Below are 23,505 nucleotides of genomic sequence, written 5' to 3'. Positions count from 1 at the left end.
CGGCCTGTGATAGCGCAGGGTGGGCTAAACAGCGAGGTGACTGCATGGGGTGGAGGAAGGTAAATCGCCCAGTGCCCACTCCTCTTCCTCCCGGGAGCTCTCCAGCCACTGGCCCCTTGCGTCCGGAGCTGTGGGCTGGGCGAGCGCGGCTGCTGTGCTTATTCACGCCTACGTTCCTGACGGTGTAGTGCCTGGCTCAGAACCGGCCGATGTCTTATGTGTTTTCTCGAAATCTTAAGGAAAAGGAAAAATTCCAGGGTACCAGGTATTGTGTAACGTCCCGGATGTTTGATTCACTAGCCCCTGCCGTAGTGGGGTTTGTTCCCTGCAGCTACTGTGGGCTGGGAGCACGTGGTGTCAAAAATGCAGAACTTTCCTGCCTGTCTGTGATTTGCTGCTGTTTCTCCTGGGGTCAGTTCTCCTTGTCAGGCTCTTCTGTGAGCCAGGAATAGGGTGGCTCTCAAATCCTTTTCCTGCAGTCCACATGAAGAGCATCCTCTAGAGACTTAAATTATAGTCATCTTATTGTGCAGCTCAGCTCCAGAGCTTAAACTACAGAAATTTATGAAGAGTTTAAACAGGTTGCCCTTTCCCAGCCATAATGCTGGAAAGAGATGAGCTAATGTGTTGTATTGATCTTTTAATATTTTCTCTTCTCCCTTCCTCTTCCTTTTCTTTTTTTGGTTGTTTTTCTTCTATAAAATAATACAGCTTCTTATGAGGAAAAAGAAACATACAAAGAAGGAAATAGTCACCCGTGACCCCCCTTGCTGCTTAAAGCTCATTACTGCCGTTATTTGAGTGGGCTTTGCATCCTGACGCTTTTTTCCTTCAGAGTCAGACACACACTTTTTTCCTCTTAAATAAAAAGGATTGAGTAGTAGCCTGCTTTTTTGGAGTTGATTATAAATACATTTCCACATCCATTAACCATAGCTATGCCGACATAGCTGCACAGTATTTTCTTTTAGGGATTTATGTGCTCTTTCATTCGTCCTGTTTTGGACTCTTGGATTTCTGTGGAGGAAGCTGAGTGGTCCTGGGTGTGTCTTCTGCACCCAGCAGCAGTGGTGAGCATTCCTGTTTCTACACCTGTTTCCTTCCTTCCTTCCTTCCTTCCTTTCTTTTTCTTTCAATTGAAGTGTAGTTGATTTACAACGTATGTTAGACGCAGGTGTACAGCAGAGTGATTCCGTTATATACATATATATATATTCTTTTTCAGATTCTTTTCCGTTACAGGTTATTACAAGATAATGAAACCTGTTTCCTTTCTGATCGAACACAAATGTGGTTTTCCCCCAGTTGGCGCCATCCTACTTTATTCTTCAGCCCACGTGGTATTAGCTCCGGGCAGGTTCATAGAGCACAAGTAACACTCCTCCCTGCACCCCCATCAGTGTTCACACTCCAAACGCAGTTCACATTTTGAGTAGTTAGAGTATTGAGATGTAGATGTTCAGCCATAGGATTTTAAAAAGAACTTTAAAACCATATTGGGACTTATTTTATGGCCTTTTTGGTGGGCATTTCATGTGTACTTGAAAATAACGTGGACTCTGCAGCCGTTGGATCTATAAAGGTCAACAGGTTAAGGGGTTTGATGTTCTTGTTTAAATTTGGGGGCAATTTGTTATTCAGCAACTGAAAATAATACACTCTTCTTTCAGCACAACCATTAGATCGCACCTAAAAACCAAAGATAAAGGAAACTGTGTAATCTGAAACAGCTGCATATTGAAATCATAGGGTAAACAAGCCGTGTTTTAGATTTTGTATTCTTATGTGAATTTGATGATAAATCTACATTTTCTGGAATCTCTTACTATATATCCTGTGTAGGTTAAAAAAATCTTTTAACCTGAGAGAAAGGTTTTAAATATTAGTAAGTGAAATAAGTTTTCAGACAATTTTACATCATGTAGATTAAAGTCAGTTTTCACATAGAAAAACGGTAGAGAGTACAAGGTACTGCTGACTAAAGTAGTTTTTAAATCATTGTTTTATTTGTTCAGAAATATTTAAATATGTGTATGCGTACAATTAATTTAAATTTTTGAAGGAGCATCTTAAAGGACCCATGTTAAGTTGTAACTGTGAAAACATAATGAATCCGGAATGCCAGCACCCAAACGCACCGGTGTTGTTGGATGCATTATTCAAAGTGAGGGACTGTGTGTAGTGAGTTGTGTGGCTCTTTTCCGTGGCTCTGAAATCTGATCCTGATTTAATCGCCCCGGAGTGTTTTCAGCTTTTCTTGGCAGTTTCTCTAGCTAAGGATCTTGACACCTGTTTTGGTTTTAAGTTAGAAAAACATTCTCCTAAACAATAAAATTCCTCTCTAAAAACATGTCCTGTTTTAGGACACCCCTCTGGGCACCTGAATTTTATTCCCCACCCCACCCCAGGGTGCTATTTCTGCTCACAAACTGTGAAAACAAGGCTTCAGTGGCCCTGCCTTCCTGTCAGTCTCTGTAATGGGGAAAACTCTCTCAGAGAATACAGATTTTGTACCTGGTCACTGAATTTGTAAAATTATGAAAAAATATTTTTTAATACAGGGGAATGAGGATTAAGAGGCAGTAATTCAAATGATCACGGAAGAAAATTGAAGTATCTGTTTAGCTGTAATTTTGCTCATTATCCTTGAGTCATTAGAGTTCAACGCACAGCACTGAGGAATTTTTCATTTAGTGCCTATACGATTCCAATTCCAGGGTTTACCCAGATGTATTCAAAATGGTGTGAGTGTGGGTCGTCTTGTGTTCTTGGAGTAGGTTTGATTTTCTGAGACATGGAATATCCTAGGTCTGCTTTGGGCGTGAAGACGTGCCCTGTTTGTTCGTCCCTTCTGGACATTGCTGCTTCCAGGCAGGGTTGTCATGCTGCTCTGTTTACTCTTAGGATCTGATTCTCAGTCTTCTCATTGACATTCCGCCAAATTGTGAAAAGCTGAAGTGGATTTCATGCCATCCCCAGCACCGTTTACAACAGCCGTAATGCGAGCCTTCCTGAGTGCTGCGCTGCGTTCTTTCTTCCTGGTTTGCTCTTCATTATTTATAATTTACTATCGGTGAGCCTCTCTCAGTTCTCTGTCCCTCCCGTCATTCCCTCTGTGAACTACAGTAAACTTAGTACATAGACGACAGAGTAAAAATCCTGGGCATTCACTCACTTCTCCCTCCAGTCTGACCTTGGGTGGAAACAGGTTTCAGGGGGAAGTGACCAGCACTTAGAGTCAGCGGGTGGTGGGGGTGGGGAAGGGTGCTTTTGGCCGGGGGTGGGGGGGGGGATCAGCAAGAAGAGTGTCTTTTTCTCACTCACACCATTGTCTTCTCTTTTATGTCTTTGGTGCTGAGGGTGATTTAAGATGTGGCGTCAAGCATTTCCTCTGTCACACCGGGATGTCATTTTGTTTTGACCTAGAATGATGTCATGTGTGTTCTGTTTTGGGGATGACCTTGGGAAATAATCTTCCACTATCAGTGTCTTGCTTTTTGTACGAAGGGTTGGATGGGATAGCAATGTAAATTCTTTGAAGAGTTTGTGTGTTTAGAGTGGGGTCCAGGCACTGTGAAGGGTTGTTGTGGAGACTGTTGATTGCTGCTTGTTGGAAAGGAGCCAGGATTCTCTGGGGGACAGTCTGGCCAGTGTGCTCACATAGAAGAATGTGGAGAAAAAGAAACTTTTAAAATGTATTAGGATTGTGGGCAAGCAACAATTTCTACATGTCCGTGAAAGCTAGCACAGAGGCATTTATGGAATAGACAAATCAAAGCTGCAATGTTGAACCAAAGCTGAGTGCCCCTCCCCCTGCTGGATAAAGGTTAGGTAGAGAATGTTTTCAAACCAGGGCGCCCGAATAATAATAATTTAAAAGATAGCACATATAATAATTTTCTTTGAAAAAAAAGACTTTTAGTCTTTTTTTTTCTTTCAGTATTTTTAATTAATGTAACCTGTTTGCTGAGCACCTATTGTGTGCCAGGCATTGTGCTTAGTGCTGTGATACGTTGTTGAACGAAAGTAGCCATGTTTCCTGCTCTACTGGGGCTTATGATCTATTGTGAGAGTCAGAATTTCTGATAGATAATGATTCTGAGGAAAAGGAACGGTCCTGCGAGAGATGTGCCAAAGCTCAGCGTGAAGCAAGACTTGCCTTAAAAAAAAATGCGACCCAGCTGGAATCTGAAGGACAGCCAGGTGAGAATGAGGGGGTGTCAGGTGATCAGATTTACATGTGAGAAATATCCCCAGCTGAGTGTGTCAGAAATGAATGGGCAGGAGGCAGAGTGGACCCAGGGGGGCCAGTGTGTGGGTTTTGGGGGAGGTGGGAGACGGATATGAAGGAGAAGGTGGAGAGGTGGGGAGTAGGTAGATCTGAGGTGGCTTAATAGGTAAATGTGACGGCGAGGTTATTCCCCAAGGTGGGGAGTGCGTGCTGGGGGGGTGACTTGGGACCCAGTGGGGAGATCAGGTTTTAGTCCTGATTTTAGTCAGCTGGGGTGCCTTGGAGGTGTCAGGCAGTTGGATATTTGGAACAGAAGCACAGACAAATGTGTGAATCTGATATAAATTTGTTAAAAAATCAGATTAAAACAACATTCAAAATATGGTCTAATTCTAGTGCAAACAATTATGTACATTGGAAAGGGTTTAAGGGACCGACTGAAATAGTTATCTCTGAGGGTGGAGTAGGTGAAAAACTGGGGATTTGTTACCTTCTGTTTTTTAATTTCTCCATAATTCTCCTTCTGCCTAATTCCAATATGAAGAGAGCATTAGGCAGTTCTAAATTGAGATTAGAATATAAACATCTTTTTTTTTTTTAACTTTAGTATGAATTGGCATAGGGAAGGAATGATTTAAAGAGTTTGCTAACTTGGAATTGAAATAATTTGTATAAACAGACTTCGTTTAACTAGATGCCTTGATTAATTTCCTCCTAAATGGATTTCTTTGAGTTAGGTTCTAAAGAAGAAAATATTTAAATTAAGTGCCAAGTAGAGCATTAAATGGCTAATTAATTAACTCAAAGGGATTATTTCCCAACATGTATTTCATGAGTACCGGTTCACCCCCAGCTCGTCAATTTGTGGGTGGGTGGGTCGGGGAGCACAGGGCCAGGTGTAGCACAGGTGGTGATGGGTGATGGGTGTTAGTGCAAGGGAACAGAAAAGGGGGCCCGGGCCCTGCATGGCCCCTTGGAAGCAGTGGGAGCTCTGGAGGTGGGGACTCTCTGTAGAGTCTTGGCTTGTCAGCCTTCCTGAGGGAGGCAGTGAGGACTTTGCTTGGCTGGAGCTGCCCTGTGAGTCAGGAGGAGTGGGGGACAGTTATCATGTTACCTGTAGGCCAGGGCTTGGTTCCCTGGTCTGCTGCATGTTGCTTTTCTGTTGCTCTGTCAGCAAGGCGCATCTTCTGTGGGGGGTCGGGGGCAGGAAGCCACACTGCCTGTGTCTGAATACTGGCCCCATGACTTCTTTACTTTATGAGCAAAGTATTTCATCTCTCTAACCTCAGTTTTCACATCCCTAAAGGGAGGTTAATGATTGTACCCACCTTACAAGGTCATATTAAGTTTAAGCCTGAGAATTTGTGTTAAAGTTTCAGCATTGTGCTTGGCAAAAACAGGACCCCAGGAAATGGTAATAACCGTCGTCATTGTTGGTCACCATTGCTACCACCATTCATTGAATTAGGTGAACTAGTCATTCTTTAAATACCAGTTTCTAATGGTTTAAAAACAAACATGTAAGCCAGGCTCTCGTAGGTATTTGTTTTATAAAATGAATTTCTGTAGATATTCATTTTCATTTACTTATTTTATATCCCTATCACTTTGAAGAGAGCTTGCTACGTAATAGGTGCTCAGTAACAGTTGAGGGAAGAAATATGTTATTTTCTGTATCTTTAGACTTTGAGGATTCCTAGTATGCTATCAGTATGTATATTCTTTTCTGAAAAGAAGCAAAGATCCCAGTTTTGATTTTTAGTATTTAGGAGCCAACAAGGACTGTATCATTAAAAACCAAAACAAACCAAACCAAAAGTCTAGGAATCAAAAGCAAAGGCAACAAAAGCAAAACTAAACAAGTGGGAATGCATCAAATTACAAAGCTTCTGCTCAGCAAAGGAAACTACCAATAATAGGAAAAGGCAACCTACAGAATGGGAGAAAATATTTGGAAACCATATATGTGATAAGGGGTAATGTCCGAAATATGTAAAGAACTCAGAAAACCAATCAGATCAAATAATGGACTGAGGAACTGAATAGACGTTTTTTCAAAGAAGACATAGAAAATGACCAACAGGTACTATCGGGGAAACACAACTCAAACCCACAGTATCGCCTCACACCTGTTAGAATGGCTGTTACCAGAAGACAGGAGACGACAAGTGTTGGCGGGGATGTGGAGGAAAGGGAGGCCTTGTGCACTGTTGGTGGAAATGTAAATTGGTGCAGCCGCTATGGAAAACAGTATGTAAGTTTTTCAAAAAAATCAAAACTAAAACTACCAGAGGATCCAGCAATTCCTCCTCTGAGTATTTAGCCAAAGAAAATGAAAACATTGTCTTGAAAAAATATCTGCTCTCCCTTGTTCATTGAAGTATTAGTCACAATTGCCAAGATATGGAAACAACCCAAGCGTCCATCCACGGATGAATGGATAAAGACACACACACACACACACACACACACACACACACACACACACAGAGACACACACACACACACACACACAGACACACACAGAGGACTATTATTCAGCCATAAGGAAGACCAAAATCCTGTCATTTGTGACAACATAGATGGACCTTAGGGAATTTATGCTAAATGAAATAAGCCAGAGAAAAAGAAATATGTATTGTATGATCTCATTTATATGTGAAATCTAAAAAGGCCAAACCCGTAGAAACAGAGATTATAATGATGGTGGTTACCAGGGGCCGAAACGTGGGAGGAAAGGGGTGATGTTGGTTGAAGGGTGCACATTTAAGATGAATAAGTTCTGGGGAGGTAATGAACAGCATAGTGATTAGAGTTAGTAATACTGTATTCCATGCTTTAAAGTTGCTAAGAGAGTAGATTTTCAATGTTCTCACCACAGAAAAGGTATGGTAGTTATGTGACATGATACAGGTGTTAGCTAATACTAAGGTTGTAATCATTTTGCAGTGTAATAAGTGCATCAGATCAACACTTTGTACACCTTAAACTTACACAATGTTACATCTCAGTTAAAATTGGGGGGCAGGGGGAAGGAGGGCCTTGTTTACAGTTTTAAAATATTACATGGCCAACACTGACAATTCTCCAGAAAAACAGCACATCTCAAAACAAGTGCTCCGGAATAAATGCTGTGAAAAGCTGTTTGTTTTATAATAACTTCCAACTTTTAAAATGTTTAGCCTAGGTTTTCTTTTCTCTCCTATCTAGAGTGAAATGTGTACAGTTCAACTTTTCATGTATATAATAAACTGTTATCATCACAGAAAGGAAAAGAAGGAGGAAGCTAGATGACTGTTGCTTTCTTCCTCATTAATATTTTCTGAGTAATTGGTGAAGTAATTATAAATGATAAACAAGATCATCCCATTCATTCATTCATACAGTTATTCTTGTATAACCATGTAGAAAGTAGCAGATTTTTTTTCCTCCTGGATTGTATAGTAAAAGAGGAGGAAAATAGGAAGAGCCTGGACCCTTTGATCCTCTTATAATTCCAAAATAAGTCAACTAATAAAACTGAAACCTCATGTGCTATACACTGTAGCAGGATACGGCTGTAACTTTGTTTTAGCCCTGAGAGTTGGATAGATGGTAGTGTCCTTGGTTTGAGAAGAGGGAGAACCAAATATACTTCCTGAATCTGCAGATCTCTTTCGGTACTTTGGGTGATTGACTGGTCCCAGATAACAAACATTTTTATCGTTGGTTGGGGTTGGAGAAGGAGGCTAGTTTAGCTAGTAAAAATATATTGATTTTAATGACTGTCTTTGATTTTGTTAGATTACTTATATGTAATCTTCTTTATGAGTGTTTGTTAAAATGCCGGGAGGTTAGTGCCATGTATAATTGTATCACAATTATTGATTATTATCACAGTTATGGATGCCTCATGTTCATGTATCAGACTAAAATTACAGCATCTGTTTGAGCAAAGGTTAAGCAGATCTTACAGATTCACTCATTCCTTCATTCATTTCATCTTTCTGACATTCATTCAACAAACGCTTTTCAGTCTCTAATATACTGGAGAAACAGCTGGAGGTGCTGAGGGAATATCGTGTGTGTGTGTGTGGGGGGGTGTCTTCTTATCTCACAGAGCTCTCCTTGCAGTGAGGAAAAGAGACTCCAAAGGCAGTGAGTCTGGGCAAGGACAGCTCTCAAGAGGAGACAGGAGGGCTGATTTCAGTGGCTGAGAAGGAGCCAGATCTGGGAACAGCTGGAGGCAGAGGGCGCAGCATGTACAGCAACCTGACATGGAAAAAAGGGTCCTGGATCTTAAGCGAATGAGTGTGGCATGGATGCAGCAGGCAGCTGGGAGAGGGGAAATGGTGGGGTTGGAAGAGGAAGGGGGGTATTAAGGACTATATTAAGCAATTTGAGATTTGCTCCTAAATGTAATAAAAAGCCCTTAAACTGTCAAACTGAGAAGTGATAGAATTAGAGGTGTATCTTAGAAGGTTGCTTTGGGAAGAATGCATTGTAGATGTGAGCAATGAGGGCAAAGAAAGTAGAGTGAGAGTCTTAACTGGAGCTAGGTGGGGGGTACTTTGGATGTCCATTTCATTTAAATGCAAGATATCAGGGTTGGAGACAGTCAAGTCTCTTTCCTATTGAGACATTTAACTGATTTTGCAGTGCCTTTGAGACATCCAAGCAGAGATGTTAAGTAGGTCATTGGACATATAGTTCTGAAGCTCAAGGGAAAGATCGGAGTTGGAGGTATGAATTTGGAAATGACAGCTATATAGAATAGATGGTATTTAAAGGCACGTGACAAATAGCGTTTCCACGTGGCAAAAATTCGCAATCATTCTAACCTAGTCATTCTAACCAGTCTTTATTGGTTCCTCCAAGGGTGCACACCTCAGCTTAATACTTGCCTTCACTGTGATGGAAAATCCTAATAACATTTTAATTAGGAAATTAGTATTAAAATGTGGAAAAGGAACTCAAGTTCTTCTGAGTCAAAACATTTGAATGAGAGTAACATGAAATTTAGATTTTGAGGAAAACAACTGAGTATAAAAGGCTATAAAGAGACAGCTCAGAGAGATGACGCCTAGTATTATTTCTAAGACACGCACAGAAAATCCCACTCAGAAAGCCTTGAGAAATTTGTGAGTGCTGTAAACATTTGATCTTAGATGGCAAGCACCTGACTGCCACCTGGGAGAGAGCTTATTTAATATAATAAAGGTACATAGTGTAAAGTCAGAAGCTCACCTGGAATAGGGGAATCCTAGAATCTGTGTCCTGTACTTCAGAATTCTGATAAGTCCCTGCACTGGAATGCCTAATAGATTGCTTAATTTCTTACAGAATATTAAGCAACACTTCTTTTTAAGGGGACAGTCAAATGGTGACTGTCCTCAGGCATTTTGTTATTAGCAGTAGTGTGTAGTGTCAGCAGAGATTTCTCAGTACTAGGAACTTGAGACTGAAACCTAGCTGCAGTCACATTATTATTATTATTTTTAATAACAGCATCAGGGCTTCCCTAGTGGTGCAGTGGTTGAGAGTCCGCCTGCCGATGCAGGGGACACAGGTTCGTGCCCTGGTCTGGGAAGATCCCACATGCCGCTGAGTGGCTGGGCCTGTGAGCCATGGCCGCGGAGCCTGCGCGTCCGGAGCCTGTGCTCCGCAACGGGAGAGGCCCGTGTACCACAAAAAAAACCAGCATCATTTTCTTTAATTTGGCTCAGACATATTTATTGAGCGCCTGTTCCATTCCGGGCAGAACTTGAGATGTTGAAGGGAATAGGAAATGCTTGCCTTTGGGGATCCATCATAAAACAGGAAGATGAAAATGCTAACAAAATATTTTTCATCTAAAACACTTTTGTTCCACATTCTAGAATTTGGTTATCTCTTTCATCTCTCTTTTTTTTCTTAGTCTAATTTAAAGTAATTCCAAGTACTTTTAAAACAAGAAATGGTCCATAGGTAGGTGGGAATATTCAGGCTGGATAAGTTAGGAGGTATGTTCAGCGTCCAGACCAGAAATGCTTCTAATCCCTGGCAGTCTAGTGGTTAAGAGTTGGTGCTTTCACTGCTAAGGGTCCAGGTTCGATCCATGATCGGGGAACTAAGATCCCACAAGCTGAGCGGCACAGCCAAAAAAAAAAAAAAAGAAAAAAGAAAAAAAAAAGACTTTCCCTCCCCCAGAAAGGCAGTCTTGAATACTTGAATAAAGATAATTCTGCCTTCAACTGACGTAGCAGATGACTACTTTGTTTAACGTTGTCCCCTTTAAAATTCCCTTACTCGTACGATTTATCAGCTAGATATTCTGGTATAGGCTCATCTTCGGTTATGTAGTTTTTTCAGTTATTTAGTTTGTTGGTGTGTGTTTTTAAAAATTATACTGGTGTGCCACTTGTTACAAAAATAAACTCTTAGGATTATGAGCTAAATTTAAAAATATTACCTTGACTGTACTTCCTTTCAGTCCTTGAGTTAGGCCGTGTGGGTCCCAAAGCCCTGAGTTTTGTGGGGCTCTCGTGTTAATAGTACCATGAATATTAATTGTGTTGTGAACATTTGTAGTATTCAGTACTTACTAGAAACTGAGTTCTCTGATTTCTCATCTGCCTTATTTTCCTGTTCCTCCTCACACTCAGCATCATTCAGTTAGACCTGAGATGAACTGAATGAACAATGCTCTTGCTGCCTTCAGAAGGGACACAAAACACCCTCCTCTCCTTTCTGGGACAGAGGATGGGTGTTCCAGACTGCTATTTCATTTTTCTTGTGAATATTTTGTCCTATACTTTTCTGAGTAAAAGTATTTGAGCATCAGATCACTCCACTTCTTATTCACTGGAAGAAGAGAATGTTCAAGGAGTTTAGAAAATAGTCCTGCTAAGTAAGAGGGCTCCTGCTTTGAAGTAGGGGTTGGGACTCCATCCTGTCCTAGAGCTGGCTGTCTGTTTTGGCAAGGAATGAGTTAAAGAGACTTCTTTGAACCTGCTGTGTTTACTCACATCCTGCTAACTCCAAGGTGTGTTGCTACATGCTGTGTCATTCCTGACAACTACTCCTGGCCTGTTTAACTGGTGAAGGGTGTTTTCACTTGATGCAGTGGAAGCTGTGTCTTTGGTCTCCCTGCTGTATCCAAAGTTCTTGCTTCCATGGAGGGTTACTTATATGGAGAGGGTTCTGTCCTATATTTCCCACCTGTTTGCAGTTTGTTGCCCTTTCTAGAGGACTGAGCAAAACACAGGCTGTGTATCTGGGTTTGGGGGACTGTTTATCTGGGGATCATTTTTTTCTGTAGTTAGTTTTGGAACCTGAGTCCCTGTGGATTTTGCCTTCCTAATGGGTTGAGATGGCAGACAGATTGACAGGGAAACCCACCAAGAAGTATTATTCCTTTTCTGGAACCTCTCGGAAAGATTCAGTAAAGGCACTGAGGTTTTCAAGGTCATTGAACCTCAAAAGAGTCACTGCAGAAATCAGCAAAAGGCAGGTTGGTGCATAGATTTCTTATCCCTCTAAATTTTCTTCGGAGTTGAAAGTAGTTGCAACTTTTGGAAAAAGTTTCTTGATTAATTTGAACATTCTTTTATAGTTTCAAAAACATATTGACATTTTCTGCACCATCAGTGGGTTTGTGAATGTTTATTATTTATTTGTGTGTATGTTTGTTTATTTTTTAACGTGGGTTTAAATTACTCACTGTCACAACACAAGGTCGTAATGTTATCGGAAGATTCTGATTCCTAATACGAACTCTTCTCCTAAAACATTGTTTTAATGAGGACCCTCATGCTACCCAAACATCTCACTGGAAGGATTAGTTGACTTTTGTACACAAACAAAATACTAGAATAAAAGCAAATTAGTGTTTATATAATTTCATAGGAATATTGTTCCATAGGACTATGTGGAATTAAACTAATTTTTTCCTAAAAAATAGTTGGAGGCTATCACGTGGAAATATAAATGATAGGAAGCAATTCTGGCTGTGTGCTTTGTTGTTGTTTTGTTTTACTATCTATTTGTTGAGTATGTAACTTGAGGCTGTTCAAATAATACATAGCACATTTTGTTTTAAATAGTATTAGCTGTTAGAATTGAGAAGATTCCTCCTTGATATTAATATTTTTGGAGGTCTTTTTCTGTTACTAAACAGCAATAATAATTGGTAAAAAGTCAACTAACATCTCACATAGAATGTGATTTTTTTTTCCTTTCATTTATTTTTGGACAAGTGCCATGGCTTTTGTGTGCCCCCCAGTGGCCTTTTGGTAGAATGGTTATTTTTGAGCTCCGTTGACAAGTAGTCAGGATACCCAAACCACTGCTAGGGGAAGGACTGTGCTTTTGACATTACAGAGAAGTGCTTCAGAACGACTTCCTCCATATGATTCAAATTCAGCTCAAATACGTGATATTTATCTGTCTAGTTTCTGAAGGATGTGTGTTTTGGAACATCTCTCAATGGTATATAGACGTGGACACTGAGGGGCTTCCCTGGTGGTGCAGTGGTTAAGAATCCGCCTGCCAATGCAGGGGACACGGGTTCGAGCCCTGGTCCGGGAAGATCCCACATGCCGCAGAGCAAGTAAGCCTGTGCTACACAACTACTGAGCCTGTGTGCCTAGAGCCCATGCTCCACAACAAGAGAAGTCGTTGCAATGAGAAGCCCGCACACCGCAAGGATCAGTAGCCCCCACTCGCCACAACTAGAGAAAGCCCGCGCGCAGCAGTGAAGACCCAACACAGCCAAAAATAAAAATAAATAAATTAATTTAAAAAAAAAAGAAGTGGACACTGAAAACTCATATGTATCATCAGTTCTATACTTATTTTGGTGCTCACATGTCTGCTAAATCTTGAGTCATTTTAATTTCCTCTTTTTTTTTTTTCCCCTTGCGGTAAGCGGGCTCTCACTGCTGTGGCCTCTCCCGTTGCGGCCTCTCCCGTTGCGGAGCACAGGCTCCGGACGCGCAGGCTCAGTGGCCATGGCTCACGGGCCCAGCCGCTCCGCGGCATGTGGGATCCTCCCGGACCGGGACACGAACCCGTGTCCCTTGCATCTGCAGGCGGACTCTCTACCACTGCACCACCAGGGAAGCCCTAATTTCCTCTTTTTCCCCTTCTCTTCCTTGTTGTCATGGAGAGCATTGACATATCAGAAACAAGTCAAGTCTGAGACATTCCAAATCACTCACCTTTTTCCTCCAGCAGAAATCACAACCCTAACAGATGTTTGTTGGTTAGGAATTCTCAACAGTCGTGATTTTTTTTCAGTGTGACAGTTGTTTATGTGCAGATCAGTGTAATTTGAGTTGAGGACACAGATTAAAACCTGTTTCTAAGAAGTTAAACCTTCTATGTAGAGTATACAGAAAATAATACCAGAAATGAATGAGGAAATTAAGGGCACTGATTCAGTTGGCAGAATCTTTTCTCTTCCGCCTTGAAGAAGCATCAGGTTGAAAACTCTGCTTGAACTTGAGCGCGGGGGGCCTGCATGCTGGAATTCCCTGCTTGAGAATTTCATTGTGAGTGCCCTGTCTTGTCATTAAGGATTCCATAGCATTGTTTATAGAAGTAGGGTGTTCACCTTGAGTTCTCTGCCGAAGTCCAGTTTGTCTAAATTCTGCTGAGCGTTTCAAACTTCCTGCCTGAAACGATTTCTAATTGCTTGTAGTTCCAGGGGTGGTAATAATAGTGATGGCGTTCTGCTCTCATGACATGCTTTTAAGTGATTACATTCCAAGCTGTTGGGTAGGATGAGATAACTTTTCATGTTAAAGATGAGACGTGGTCTTGTGGAGGGTGCACGGGGACATTGGCTGTGTCGGTGAAGAGCGGTTAGGTTCGTGCTCAGAGTTCCTGGGTCATTACGTATGTGGCAGTGGGTGACACTCATGACAAAGGAAGACATGGTTTTTTTCTCCCTCAAGGAAGACATGTCCCCTCCTCAGAGCCTTGTTTCTCTGATAGAGGCCAGCGTGTGACATTTAAGCAACCATATAATTTCAGCTTCGTGCATTGTTTTGCTTGAGGAAAGGTTGCCATAGAAAATAGGGTTCAAAATCAGGGCTTGTATACTTTTGTGGGCCGAGGGTTAGTGGTTAAGACAGGAGTATGATGATACCTCTGAGAGTTGTCAAGAGAGTTAAGATCATGTGTTAAGTGGAAAAAAACTAAGAGAAGCAGAAATGTCATGTCTCGGACAGTTTGCTGGGGCTCACAGACAAAGCATTCAGTTTAGAGCGTGTGAGGCTGAAAAATCTGGCTCAGCCAAAACACAGCCATTGTGGAGTAAAGGGCTGGAATTCATGCCTCAGGACGTGCGCGTGGTCCAGTGTGTGGATTTCAGTCATTTACTACAGAACTATCATTGTGATCATTTGTCTATATGTCTCTGTCTCTATGCTGACTTTCTACATCTTGATCATATAGAAAATCACAATCTAGACATGGAAGTTAGCAGAATGACACATTCTGACAAGGTTGCTTAACGGTAGAAGAACAATGAAGCTAACTCAGAAAGTTAGATGGCTTTTTAATTCAACAAAAAGAAACCCTAAGAACTGTAAGTTATACAGACGTACATTTCATCTTGTTACAGAGCCTTCCTTTTTAAGTAGAAGGCACAGAACTCAAAAGAAAGCTGCTTTGGTCTTCTAGGGCCTAAAGATAATTATTTTGAACCCCTTTGTTAATTATCCTCAGGTACAAAGCAAAGGAAATTGGGTGGATTTTGTATTCAAATACACTAGAAATTTGTAGTATCCATCGTGTGTGTGTGTGTGTGTGTGTGTGTGTGTGTGTGTGTGTGTGTAGAGATAACATGCTAAGGCTTTTTGTCTCAGGCTTTTCCGTGTTCTATTAAGAGCAACATGTAGAAGGATCACAGTTGATCGAAGTGTAACTCTGTGTGCTCAAAGTTGTATTTTTTTTTTACATCTTTATTGGAGTATAATTGCTTTACAATGGTGTGTTAGTTTCTGCTTTATAGCAAAGTGAATCAGTTATACATATACATCAAAGTTGTAATTTTATACCAGTCATTCTTTCCACTATAGACTCCTCGTCAGTGAGAGATTGCAGTTCTGTCCAAAATAATTCAAAGTACAACACTGTTTATCATAAAACGCTAAAACATACGTTCTTCTTAAGTGCTTTTTAGAAAAGTGTCAATACTTTAAGAATATGTAACAAGTTAGGAATATGTAAGTTCTATTTCATAAAATGTAACCACCTTTTTTTTTTTTTTAAAGAGAGAATGACTTAGAAAGTAGAATGTATATGTGTGGATAAGTTGGAAGAGTGTTTTGTTTCTTTGTTACCAGAATAGTTTCCTAATCATAGCAGAAAAGATAGTGCTGCTAACTGATGTTACCCAGACAGGAAGAAGTGTGTTCTTCATAAGTTTTGTGACATTGCTTTGCTGTGTCCATATTACGTCATCAAGTTAGATTCCCCCTTACTCCTGCGTTGCAGAAGTTGTACATTCTTGCTTTTTTTCACATCCTCAATTAATAAGAAGCTCCTAAACTTAAATACAATTTATATTTCCAAGAATAGCTTATGTATATATTTAATGTTACGTTTAGCTTAATAATAGCTATGTAATTGGGTGAAAATGTGCATATTATAGTACTCCAAGTATTAGTTTAAAAGATACAAACCTTTAGTGTTTGCTACCCTCAAATTATTCTAGGGCAAATAAATTTTATTCCAAAAACACGCTGTCCCCAGATGGAGCTATTTCTGATTCGGATTGAATCAAGGCCTCTTTAGTTATTTTTAGGGAAATTTGTGCTGAGAATTAGGCATTAATTGTACTCCTTAGCTCTCCTTTGACATTTCTTGATTAGGTGGTTTCGTCTGAAACGGCAGCCAAGTTAAAGTAGGCTGAGATAATTTTGAATTTAAGAATAGATGAATCCAGAGCTTTTAATACTTAAATGTCAAAGAGAAGTGAAATGCGTGTAGGTGACCATGATGAACTTTATCATCCTTGAGGTGAGCAAAAAAAGACTGTTGAACACTGTGTTTTAGAAAGCATCAAGCAGGGCCTAGGTCTTTAACTTTACCCTTTTTAAAAAAAAATTCTTTTCTTAAAAAATTAATTAATTAATTAATTAGGCTGTGCTGGGTCTTAGTTGTGGCATGTGGTATCTAGTTCCCTTACCAGGGATCGAACCTGGGCCCCCTGCAGTGGGAGCTCAGAGTCCTAGCCACTGGACCACCAGGGAAGTTCCTAACTTGACTCTTAGTCTACACCCCTTACTGTAGAAAGCATCTCACCATGTCATAATGCCAGCCAAAACAGGCCTTGGCGACCAAGAGTCAGAAGGGCCAGCATGAAGCGTGGCTCATAATGAATACAAAATTTAGGCCATGTAGTTGGAGGATTCATAATGTTCTTTCGAAAGGCAGCACAGCTCTTTTATCGGAGGGTCTTCAAACAGGGTGGAAACAAAGCAGCCCATCAGTGGGGTGTATATGATTTATGTTATGAACTGTTGGTTATACATGTTCCTGAGGAGAAACCATCTCTGTCGGTTGAGAAAGGATGGTTGTTCCTGCCATGTGGGACGTGCAGTTGCCTGGTTAGAGTGACTGGGTGCTCGGCTGGTGGTAAATTCCTTGTCTACCTTTTTGGGCTGTGAACTAAATGCACTGTAACTTATGTTAATTTGTGCTTTAAAAGTCTTCAATTTGGTACTTGATCATAAGGCTGGGTGAGAAAGATGAAGAAATGTACATAAATAGCAGTGTTCCTGGGGAAAGGGAGAACAGTTAACCTTTTGAATCAGTCATATGTAAATAAACCTAGGCTTTTTTTCAGTGATATATCTATTTTCAAGTTGTATCTTTAAAACCACAAAATGTGTTGTTTTCAAAATTCGTGGCCTGCTTCTCTGTCCCTTAGGACCTCTGCTCCTGAGCTCTTACAGCACTTAGAGCCTGTGCGGCTCTTCTTTGTAACAGTTGGAATGATTGACATTCACTTTCAAAGAATCAGTTCTCTTTGATTTGGAAACATATAATCATTTTGGCAAGCATTTTTCCCTTTTCAGTTTCTCCTAACCCTGATGTTTCAGTGTCTCTTGCGACATTATATGGTAACATTGGCCCTTAGTGTTTAAATTTGCCTTGAATTTAATTTTCATATGGAGTTTGAAATACATATTACTATGATGCATATAGTAAAAAAATTTTTTTAATGTTTTTTATCACTATGATCTAAATAACAACCAAGCAAACTTTTAAGTTTTTTTTTTTTTGAATTGTTTGAACCTAGTGGAGGAGATAAATACATTACCTGAGGAAGTTGGTTTGAAATTCATTCTCTTTTAAAATTTGATTTTCATGCATTGCTTTATATTTATTTTTCCATACTGAAATTGGCATTTTTATACAACTTGAATATCTGTTGATACATTTGAGTTTCCTGAGTCAAAGCTGTTTCTTAAATGCAGAAAGCAGTGGTTTGCCTTTATCATACATCTTACTCTTTGATTGGAGCCGTGCCTGACAGAAATATGGTATACAGAACAAACCCAGGGGCACCTGTCTGATGCTGTGTGTAATGCAGGCTGACTGCTTATTTCTTTTGATTTGAAGACTGTAATTCCTACAGAGGTCTCAGCTTCTGAAAGAGTGGCCGCTGGCAGGTGTCCTTCATCGTCTGACCTTGGCCAGTGACTCTGGATTCACTGTGGTCTCAGTTTTGTAGACTTGAATGGCTGCCCACGTATTGTTAAAGAAACCAGTTGAAAAAAAGAGACAGAAATGCATTTCTGTGCTTTTTGTGAGGCTCACTTACATAAAACTTCAGGTTCTAATGATCTCAGCGCCTTTCCTGCATTTGGCTGTCTCTTAAAAACAGAGTTGAAAGTGTACATAAAACAAACAACAAACAAAATTCCTCTCGGATCAAGTGTTGTGGGATTGTAGTTGCAGAATTTTTATAGCTTGATTGGACTTTAGATGTCATTTAACCTCGGGATTCTTTTTTTTTTTTAATATTTTTAAAATTTATTTTTGGTTGCGTTGGGTCTTTGTTACTCTGCGCGAGCGTTCTCTAGTTGTGGTGAGCGGGGTTTACTCTTCATTGCAGTGCATGGGCTTCTCACTGCGGTGGCTTCTCTTGTTGCGGAGCATGGGCTCTAGGTGTGTGGGCTTCAGTAGTTGTGGCATGTGAGCTCAGTAGTTGTGGCTCATGGGCTCTAGAGCACAAGGCTCAGCAGTTGTGGTGTGCGGGCTCAGTTGCTCCGCGGCATATGGGATCCTCCCAGACCAGGGATCGAACCTGTGTCCCCTGCATTGGCAGGCGGACTCCCAACCACTGTGCCACCAGGGAAGTCCCTAACCTCGGGATTCTTCACCATGGATCAAGCCAGGTGTTGTAGATGCTTAGAGACACTCTCAAGCATGCTTGTGGGGGCCAGTTGGGGCCTCTCCCCCCCACCCCCCACAACAACCTCAAGTGAGTCTGGCCTAAACCACTGAACACTGACAGGTGACGAAACAGCTCTGGAGAAGTTAAGGGACTTATGGAAGATAATGGAACTATGTAGCTGAAGATTTGAGAGTAGAACTCAATGGCAGTGAGCATAGGACACGTGCTCATCATAGGAAGAAACAAGAGCCTGAGGCTCCGGGCCCTGTGAGTGACAGCTGAGCCAGCACGCTGTTGTTGATGGTTGGTGTTGTGTTGGCTGGTGTTGTGTTGCCTGGTGTTGTGGTGTTGGCTGGTGTCGGCCTTCGCGCAGGTGTCCCTGTGTTCTGAGGCTGGTGAAGGAGCGTCTACAGCTGTGTAGGCATGACCTCCGGTGGAGATAGGAGCCTGGCTACTAACGTCCCCTCAGATTCCCACACCAGAGATTTTTATCTGCAGTAACAGCACAGGTAAGCTCCTTTCTTTTGGATCAAGATGTAAAAGTCAAGATCAAAATATCTAACCGGGTTACTAAGTAAGACTCTCTTAGCTCCTTTAACACAAAGTATGACCTTGTTAACAAAGTTATCTAACTTTGGATAGCTTTTCAGTATCAATCTGAGGAGGATACATAAGTCGCTTTGTCATATGGTTTATATATTTATTCTTCATCATAGAATTTTAGGATTTTCCATCATAGGTTTGAAAGGCAAATTTTTAATAAATAACTTTGGAATAAGTTTTTCTGTCTGTATTGAAAACCATCTGAGGAGTCCAGATATCTTAGGTAAAATATTTATTTTTGGCTTTGCAGCTTGTGGGATCTTAGTTCCCCAACCAGGGATTGAACCTGGGCCCTTGGAAGTGAAAGCGTGGAGTCCCAACCACTGGACTGCCAGGGAATTCCCTAAAATTTTTTTTAATCACCTTTCTTTTTTCCTTGGTTAACAGGATTTTTTCCCCCTTTACCAGTTTTTTTTTTTTTTTTTTTTTTTTTGGGTATGCGGGCCTCTCACTGTTGTGGCCTCTCCCGTTGCGGAGCACAGGCTCCGGACGCGCAGGCTCAGCGGCCATGGCTCATGGGCCCAGCCGCTCTGCGGCATGTGGGATCTTCCCGGACCGGGGCACAAACCCGTGTCCACTGCAATGGCAGGCGGACTCTCAACCACTGCGCCACCAGGGAAGCCCATACCAGTTTTTGTTTTCAATTTTTGAACTTTATTTTATTTTTTTATACAGCAGGTTCTTATTAGTTATCCATTTTATACATATTAGTATATATATGTCAATCCCAATCTCCCAATTCATCACACCACCCCCCTCCCACCCCCCGACCCCTGCCACTTTCCCCCCGTGCTGTCCATACGTTTGTTCTCTACGTCTGTGTCTCTATTTCTGCCCTGCAAACCGGTTCATCTGTACCGTTTTTCTAGGTTCCACATATATGCGTTAATATACGATATTTGTTTTTCTCTTTCTGACTTCACTCTGTATGACAGTCGCTAGATCCACCCACGTCTCTACAAATACCCAATTTCGTTCCTTTTTATGGCTGAGTAATATTCCATTGTATATATGTACCACATCTTCTTTATCCATTTGTCTGTCGATGGGCATTTAGGTTGCTTCCATGACCTGGCTATTGTAAATAGCACTGCAGTGAACACTGGGATGAGTGTCTTTTTGAATTATGGTTTTCTCTGGGTATATGCCCAGTAGTTGGATTGCTGGGTCATATGGTAATTCTATTTTTACTTTTTTAAGGAACCTCCATACTGTTCTCCATAGTGGCTGTATCAATTTACATTCCCACCAACAGTGCAAGAGGGTTCCCTTTCCTCCACACTCTCTCCAGCATTTGTTGTTTGTAGATTTTCTGATGATGCCCATTCTAACTGGGCTGAGGTGATACCTCATTGTAGTTTTGATTTGCATTTCTCTAATAATTAGTGATGTTGAGCAGCTTTTCATGTGCTTCTTGGCCATCTGTATGTCTTCTTTGGAAAAATGTCTATTTAAGTCTTCTGCCCATTTTTTAATTGGGTTGTTTGCTTTATTAACATTGAGCTGCATGAGCTGTTTATATATTTTGGAGATTAATCCTTTGTCCATTGATTCATTTGCAAACAGTTTCTCCCATTCTGAGGGTTGTCTTTTTGTCTTGTTTGTAGTTTCCTTTGCTGTGCAAAAGCTTTTAAGTTTCATTAGGTCCCATTTGTTTATTTTTGTTTTTATTTCCATTACTCTAGGAGGTGGATCAAAAAGGATCTTGCTGTGATTTATGTCAAAGAGTGTTCTTCCTATGTTTTCCTCTAAGAGTTTCATAGTATCTGGTCTTACATTTAGGTCTTTAATCCATTTTGAGTTTATTTTTGTGTATGGTGTTAGGAGTGTTCTAATTTCATTCTTTTACATGTAGCTGTCCAGTTTTCCCAACACCACTTATTGAAGAGACTGACTTTTCTCCATTGTATATCTTTGCCTCCTTTGTCATAGATTAGTTGACCATAGGTGTGTGGGTTTATCTCTGGGTTTTCTATCCTGTTCCATTGATGTAGATTTCTGTTTTTGTGCCAGTACCATATTGTCTTTATTACTGCAGCTTTGTAGTATAGTCTGAAGTCAGGGAGTCTGATTCCTCCAGCTCTGTTTTTTTACCTCAAGACTGCTTTGGCTATTTGGGGTCTTTTGTTTCTCCATACAAATTTTAAGATTTTTTGTTCTAGTTCTGTAAAAGATGCCATTGGTAAATTGATAGGGATTGTATTGAATCTGTAGATTGCTTTGGGTAGTAGAGTCATTTTCACAATATTGATTCTTCCAGTCCAAGAACATGGTATATCTCTCCATCTGTTTGTATCATCTTTAATTTCTTTCATCAGTGTCTTATAGTTTTCTGCATACAGGTCTTTTGTCTCCTTAGGTAGGTTTATTGCTAGGTATTTTATTCTTTTTGTTGCAATGGTAAATGGGAGTGTTTCCTTAATTTCTTTTTCAGATTTTTCATCATTAGTGTATAGGAATGCAAGGGATTTCTGTACATTAATTTTGTATCCTGCAACTTTTCCAAATTCATTGATTAGCTCTAGTAGTTTTCTGGTGGCATCTTTAGGGTTCTCTATGTATAGTATCATGTCATCTGCAAACAGTGACAGTTTTACTTCTTCTTTTTCAATTTGGATTCCTTTTATTTCTTCTCTGATTGTCGTGGCTAGGACTTCCAAAACTATGTTGAATAATAGTTGCGAGAGTGGACATCTTTGTCTTGTTCCTGATCTTAGAGGAAATGCTTTCAGTTTTTCACAATTGAGGATGATGTTTGTGGTGGGCTTGTCATATATGGCCTTTATTGTGCTGAGGTAGGTTACTTCTGTGCCCACTTTCTGGAGAGCTTTTATCATAAATGGGTGTCGAATTTTGTCAAAAGCTTTTTCTGTCTCTATTGAGATGATCGTATGGTTTTTATTCTTCAGTTTGTTAATATAGTGTATCACATTGATTGATTTGCATATATTGAAGAATCCTTGTATCCCTGGGATAAATCCCACTTGATCATGGTGTATGATCCTTTTAATGTGTTGTTGGATTCTGTTTGGTAGTATGTTGTTGAGGATTTTTGCATCTATGTTCATCAGTGATATTGGTCTGTAATTTTCTTTTTTTGTAGTATCTTTGTCTGATTTTGGTATCAGTGTGATGGTGACCTCATAGAACGAGTTTGGGAGTGTTCCTTCCTCTGCAATCTTTTGGAAGAGTTTGAGAAGGATGGGTGTTAGCTCTTCTCAAAATGTTTGATAGAATTCACCTGTGGAGCCATCTGGTCCTGGACTTTTGTTTGTTGGAAGATTTTTAATCACAGTTTCAATTTCATTACTTGTGACTGGTCTGTTCATATTTTCTGTTTCTTCCTGGTTCAGTCTTGGAAGGTTATACCATTCTAAGAATTTGTTCATTTCTTCCATGTTGTCCATTTTATTGGCATATAGTTGCTTGTAGTTGTCTCTTATGATGCTTTTTGTTTCTGCGGTGTCTGTTGTAACTTCTCCTTTTTCATTTCTAATTTTATTGATTTGAGTCCTCTCCCTCTTTTTCTTGATGAGTCTGGCTGATGGTTTATCAATTTTGTTTATCTTCTCGAAGAACCAGCTTTTAGTTTTATTGATCGTTGCTATTGTTTTCTTTGTTTCTATTTCGTTTATTTCTGCTCTGATCTTTATGATTTTTTTCCTTCGCTAATTTTGGGTTTTGTTTGTTCTTCTTTCTCTAGTTGCTTTAGGTATAAGGTTAGAGTATTTATTTGAGATGTTTCTTGTTTTTTGAGGTAGGCTTGTATTGCTATAAACTTCCCTCTTAGAACTGATTTTGCTGCATTCCATAGGTTTTGGATCGTCGTGTGTTTGTTGTCATTTGTCTCTAGGTATTTTTTGATTTCCTCTTTGATTTCTTCAATGATCTCTTGGTTATTTAGTAACGTATTGTTTAGCCTCCATGTGTTTGTGTTTATACGTTTTTTTCTCTGTAATTGATTTCTAATCTCATAGTGTTGTGGTCAGAAAAGATGTTTGATATGCTTTCAGTTTTCTTAAATTTACTGAGGCTGGATTTGTGACCCAAGATGTGATGTATTCTGGAGAATGTTCCGTGTGCACTTGAGAAGAAAGTGTAATCTGCTGTTTTTGGATGGAATGTCCTATAAATATCAATTAAATCTATCTGGTCTGTTGTGTCATTTAAAGCTTGTGTTTCCTTATTAATTTTCTGTTTGGATGATCTGTCCATTGGTGTGAGGTGTTAAAGTCCCCCACTATTATTGTGTTATTGTCGATTTACTCTTTTATAGCTGTTAGCAGTTGCCTTATGT

General features: G+C 40.3%; 1 protein-coding gene across 26 annotated transcripts in view; it reads left to right on the top strand.

Annotated features, from left to right (window-relative positions):
- The window catches only part of PARD3 (par-3 family cell polarity regulator), a 677,665-nt gene that overhangs the window by 108,306 nt on the left and 545,854 nt on the right, over nucleotides 1-23,505 (top strand). The gene's annotated exons all lie outside the window — the stretch shown is intronic.

The sequence above is a fragment of the Orcinus orca genome, chromosome 2, assembly GCF_937001465.1.
Source record: "Orcinus orca chromosome 2, mOrcOrc1.1, whole genome shotgun sequence".
NCBI lineage: Eukaryota > Metazoa > Chordata > Mammalia > Artiodactyla > Delphinidae > Orcinus > Orcinus orca.
Note: the sequence above shows the minus strand (reverse complement) of the source record. Positions and strands in the feature narration are given on the sequence as shown.